The sequence below is a fragment of the Apodemus sylvaticus genome, chromosome 6 (genome assembly GCF_947179515.1).
Source record: "Apodemus sylvaticus chromosome 6, mApoSyl1.1, whole genome shotgun sequence".
NCBI lineage: Eukaryota > Metazoa > Chordata > Mammalia > Rodentia > Muridae > Apodemus > Apodemus sylvaticus.
In genome coordinates, this window is record NC_067477.1 from 17348939 (window position 1) to 17354938 (window position 6000).

General features: G+C 50.6%; 1 protein-coding gene across 2 annotated transcripts in view; it reads right to left on the reverse strand.

Moving 5' to 3' along the window:
• The window catches only part of Bdkrb2 (bradykinin receptor B2), a 33619-nt gene extending 28137 nt beyond the window's left edge, over positions 1 to 5482 (reverse strand). For both annotated transcript variants that reach the window (XM_052185140.1, XM_052185139.1), the window contains exon 1: positions 5386 to 5482. The gene's annotated coding sequence lies outside the window, so the exon portion shown is untranslated. The remainder of the gene's footprint in view (positions 1 to 5385) is intronic.
• Between the last annotated feature and the right edge of the window lie 518 nt (positions 5483 to 6000).

Here is a 6000-nt window from a genome sequence, read left to right on the forward strand (position 1 = left end):
GAACAAGGCAGAAAACCCTAGTACATTTCTCATTTCCTCCCTCCCCCTCTCTTCCATTTTCTCCTTTTGGGGAAATTACATGAGATTTTAGTCCCCGGTAGTTACAAACTGTTTATCTTTTTGAGGGACCATTCCAAATATTTATTAAGCATCTCTGCCAGGTTCCAACCAGCCTCAGGGCCATAGCTTATGCTTTAATTGGAAGTATTTAATCATAACATCCTTTCTAAAATGTGGCTCCCTCTCCCGAGTTTAGTAGATTATTTAGCATGATGATTTTTCTATTTGGCTGGAATACTTAATCAAGAAGGGTTTTCTTTCCTTTCCCCCCCAGAAAGACAAACCCCTCCTCAGACTCTGAGTCTGTGTAAGTAGAGTCTGTTTCAAGGAACCACATACATCTGAGTCTATGTAGTAGAGGTGGTTTCAGAAAACTTTCTCCAGCTCCAGGGCTGAGCCAAGCACCACGCAGAAGGTGTTCAGTGATTCCATTTTCATGCACAGTCCCAACAAGACTCTGAAGGTCCAAGGAGGATTTGTTCTGCTGCCCTCAAACACCACCCCTGACTTCAGCCCCAACCCCACTGCTGCTCTGCTGGGCTGGCTTCGTGATGCAAGGCCAGTTGTGGGATTTCCCCATTCCACCTTTTCAGACCTTATACCTACTGAGATATAGTTGAACCCAGGGTGCTGGTATAGAATTCAGAACGTCACCCAGGCTGTCTCATACTTGGGGCAATCCTCCTGCCTGAGCTTTCTAGGTTTTGGGATTCCAGGTACAAGGCCCCACCCAGCGTGTCTTCTTTCTCTTCTTCTTCCTCCTCCTCCTCCTCCTCCTCCTCCTCCTCCTCCTCCTCCTCCTCCTCCTCCTCCTCCTCCTCCTCCTCTTCCTCTTCTTCTTCTTCTTCTTCTTCTTCTTCTTCTTCTTCTTCTTCTTCTTCTTCTTCTTCTTCTTCTTCTCCTCCTTCCTCCTTTTTTTTGGATTTAGTTTTTCAAGACAGGATTTCTCTGTATAGCCCTGGCTGTCCTGGAACTCACTCTGTAGACCAGGCTGGCCTCGAACTCAGAAATCTGCCTGGCTCCAGTGTGTCTTCTTATTTCTATTCCTGTCTGCTTTTCTTCTATGATTTCATTTAAGTTTCTGCAAGGGGACTTGCAGGCCCACGATAGTTTAAAAGAGTATAAAAGGAAGCACGGTGACGCTAGGCCTCCCTTCCGGGTGTGATTGAGCCCTGTTACCCTTCTCCCTGAAGGCCAGGAGGCTGTCTCTTCTCATCCCATCCCTTCCGTTTTCAGATGCCTCCTGGTTTCACAGGCAGGTAGAGCCCCATGATCAAGCACCAGGACATGCACAGACACTTCCCGTTACTCCGTCCTCACCTCTAAGCATCCGCTGAGCTACTCTCTGTCTCAGCTTGCTTTCCATTGCTGTGAGAAAGATCATGACCGAAAGCAGCCTGGGGAGGGAAGGGTTTATTTGCCTTACAATCCTGGAACACAGTCCGTGGCGGAAAGCCAAAGCAGGAGCTGCCGGCAGGAGCCATGGAGGAAAGTCACTGAGTGCCCAGCTCCACCGCCTGCTCCGTTTGCTTCCTTATACAGCCCAAGTCCACTTGCCCAGGAAGATACTGACCACAGCGGGTTGGGTCCTTCACATCAACTACTAATTAAGAAAATGTCCCACAGGCTGGCCTGCAGAATGGTCTTGTGGAGGCCATTTCCCCAATTGAGGTTTCCTCCCCTCAGATAATTCTAGCTTGGGTCAAGTTGAAAAATAACCAGGCAAACATTTGAAATGCAAATAAATATTCAATAAAAAAGAAGCAAAAAAAAAAACAAAACAAAACATTAAAGCAATCACCACACCACCTCATTTACTGAGGTGCTAGGAAAGAAATCCAGGACTTTACTCATGCCAGATAAGTGCTCTGAGGTATAGACATGGCCCTCATTTTAAAAAAAAAAATGGCAAATGAGTGTTTCTTTATGGATACATCTCAAGACTGTTCGACAGATCAGAACGTGATGTGCTTCTCTCAAGCTAACGTCTCAGCGTGTCAAGGTCCCATGCATTTTATAATGCACTGTGTGGTGCCACCTAAGCCATAAGCCCCTGCACACCGGCTGTGCTTCAGAGCAAGCATCCGTCAAGGCAGCGCCTTCTTCCTCACCTTCTTTGTGACCACCTTCCAGAGGCACTGCTATGGGAGATTAGGGCTGTCTCTGAGCGCTCCAGACTCTCATGGGGGTTTCCAATTTGAATTTTTAGGTAGTTTCTGATTCAGTTACTATTTATAGCTGAAGGAACCAAGGCTCAGGGAGCTAGATGGCTTGCGCTAGGCTATGGGGTGGGGGAGGGGGATTCAATTCTAGCTTAGCATCAGTCAGAATGGAGGGAAGGAGAGAGCAGAGATTAGGAGAGAGGAGGGGAGGGAAGGAGAAGGGGAAGGGAGAGGAGGAGGGAAGAGGGGAGAGGAAGAGAGGGTAGGGGAGAGGAGAAGAGGGTAGGGAAGAGGAGAGGAGGAGAGGGGAGGGAAGGGGGAAGAGAGGAGGGGGAAGGGGGAGAGGGAAGAGGGAGAAGAGAGGGTAGGGAAGAGGAAGGGAGAGGAGAGGAGGAAAGTCTAGAGTAGAGGGGAGTAAAGAGGAGAGGAGGAGAGAGGAGGGGGAAGAGGAGAGAAGAGGGGAGAGGAGGGGAGAAGAGGGGTCTCATTCTCAGTGGTGTTCCCTCTAGGCTGTGCTCTAAGGAGCTTTGCAGGACTCCTCTCAAGCAGGGACAATTGCCCATATCACAGGCAAGCAAACAGAGACTGAGAGTCTCCCTATCGGTAAGTGGCACCCTTGAGGTCTGGACCCAATGTCCTATTTGTCTTTCCTCGCTTTGACCTCTGACAGAGTGGCGGGGTCTATAGGGTTCCACAGTTTTCTGGCCTCCAGAGTCTCAGAGACCCCACCTTGGTGACAGAATCAGAGAGAGACAACTTGTTCAGTCTGCTCTGGAATGCAGCTCTGGGTGTGTGTCTTGGGTGTAGGCTCCCCAGAAAACCAGGAAAGCTTGCCGTGTAACCCCTTTCATAGAGGGCAGAAGAAGGGCTGAGGATGTTCCGGCCGAGGGGAGCTGACTTGTGTAGATGATTACAACAGCAGATAGGCTGTGGTTCTGGGGAAGCTGGTTACCTCCTCCTGAGGAGGGCATTGCTGGCCTTAGAGCCCTTGTGAGATGGACCAGGTCCTGGGCAACAACAGGCTTCCTGATCCTAAGATGCACACTGGTCCCAGCATGCACACTAAGATAGTTGTTTATGGGTTGGGGATTCCTACGCCAACAAACACATGCTGGAAGAGATCACTTGGGTCTCTGGTGTCAACGGGTTCTTAGCCCTTAACTCATGACCTTTGACTTCTTAAAGCAAAACACAGACCCACCAGCTCCATGAGCTTTTCCTGAGAACAGCTATAGGTTCACAGACAACTGAAGGGGAAAGTTCAGAGGGCTCTCATCTAACCCCACCCTGTCCCTCCTGACCATATACATAATACTACATAATATACATGTACATTATCATATACATCATGAGCTTTCTCCAGAATGTCACAGGGTGCTCACGATGTCAGCTTCCAAACCAGCTGCTTTAACTTAGCACCAAGCAAGCTGTGTGTGTTCACAGCTTTCTGTGTGAGCGCTGTGGCTGTTCATTCATCAAACCCTTCATTTATTCAGCAAATAGCGACCATGGGGCCCAGTTTTAAAACAGACAACTGTCTATCCCATGACTGGAGACAGAGGTGGAGGTCCCACCTTCATTCTAGAAGCCCAGTGCCCCTGGGGGTCTAAATGACCCTCCCTTGGCCCACGTGGTCCCTTACAGGCCACACCTGAGCAGCAGAGAGGGGTAGCCCTAATGTCACTCTTAGACACCCTGAAATTCTTGTCCAGCCAGTCACTGTGTTGGCAGAAGTCACATGGTCCAGTTATTCTGGACTACAACCCCTTCGCTTGACATCCAATGAATCCCCCATAGAGCAGCGTCTTACACAGGCTCGGTCAATCCATCTTTTCCTTTTCTAAAGGTGACAGAGCCTGCCTCTATGAAGTTATGGGAGTCCCTTGGCAATGTAAGAAAGACTTTGGTGAAGTTGTGGCCTCCTGCAGACTCAGTTTCCCCATCTGTGCTGGGGCCCTTGCAGGGTGTGATTACAGGTTTGTTTGTTTGTTTGTTTGTTTGTTTTAACACATCAAGCTGCAGTGTGAAAGTTCAGGGTAGAGCTGCATGGATTCCAGGGATCCACCGCCAGCCAAGCACATGAGCTTTTCCGTTGTTAGTATTTGCTCCAAGCCTCCTTTCCTGACTGTTCCTGCCTAGATCCAAGCAGAGGAAAACAGCAAACTCTGCTCCTGAGTCTCACATCTGTGGGGTGTTCCCATCACCCACACTGCTGTTTGGATACAGAGGGGACTAGCTCTTCTACAAGCCCTTCTCTGACACAGAAGGGCCAGGAGTTGTGGCTGGCATACACCACACCCTCACCCAGCAGAGCTCCTGCTTCCTGTGGACGGTTGCAGAGAGCCGCAGGCAGCCCATGACTCAGGAAGACACATTGTAACCTGCCTAACCTGTGAGCATCCCTGCTGCACCCAACACAGGCCACAGAGCTACCAACCAGCAACCCGGGTAATGTAAACTGCACGTCGTGGGGAGAGCACATTTCTGTCCACATTAAAAGGAGCCACTGAGTCTTCTTTGTGGCCCTGGTCCCGAGATATAAAACCTTCGCCAACTATGTCACACATGGTGTGAAAGCAGAGCTGGGACTTGAACCCAAGACAACACACAGAGCTCCCTCATAACCACTACCTTGATGGAAGTCCAGGGCAGGGGGACACTAAGCATTTGTGGATTAAAGCTGCCACCATTGGCTCAGATGAGGCACAACAGACAGTGGGGACAAAGTCTCCATTCTGTCTTAATCTCCGTCCGCTCCGGAGCAGCCAAACGCACTTTGCAGATAGAGAAAAGACAGAGATCTCCGGGGGTCACAAAATACCATCTGTAGCCCAGTGAATGCAGAGCCGGACTCTGGACACCTGTCCTGCTGCTGGCCCTCACTGCTTTAGCCCACGGTGTCCACGTGGAGCCTATAAAACTCAAACTACGGGTCTCTCATAGGGAAAAGATAAGTTGGAACAGGCAAGGCAAACCTGCCTGTAAGTATCTGTAGCCCTTCCTTGCTAATCCTCAGATCTAGGGTAGGAAGGAATCTTCCTCCAGTTCCCGGGGACCATAGAACCCCGGGGAGCCTGGGACTCAGTCTCAGCTGCTGCAGGTCCCCTCTGTGCTGGGATATTTGCAATTTCCATAAACTAGCTCTTGCCGGACACTCACTCACCTTTTCTCGAGCGAGCCGGTTCTGTGTCTCAGGGCGTCCCTTGGTCCAGGTCCCGCGACTGCTCGCCACGCCGTTCCCAACAGTCCTACTACCCACTCTCCTGAGGAGCGGAGCTGGAGTGGCACGGGGAACAGCTCATCTTTCAAGGGCCGGCCGGTGATGTCATCACTCTCCTGGGCACCTCCCCCCTCCACCTCTAGCCCAGATCAGCTCCTGGCTCCTCAGGGATCAGCGGATCTGCGGCAGTTCCTAGCTGTGCTGCTTTTGGACCTCCTAGCTGCGGAGGTCCTGGGATGGCCACAGGTAGTTCTCCGCTGGTGCAGAGCGCGGTCAGGTCGGGGAGCCTCGGGTGGCTTGAACAGCAACGGGACCACGTGAAAGCCTGTGTTTAACATAACACTGTTTACCATGCTGGGTCTCCTGAAGTGATTGTTTTGCTCCTGAGTTTTAGGTGTAAACAGTGGGCATTTACATAGAGGGTGTAAACAGAAGGCCGCCACTTGGGTTGGGGAGTTTGAATATATTTTTTATTTTGCTTTTGCCCTGCCCATCTCCCAAGGGTGCTGTGGCAGAAACTAGGATACATCTCAGAGGAGGGACACACTGCTGGCCAAG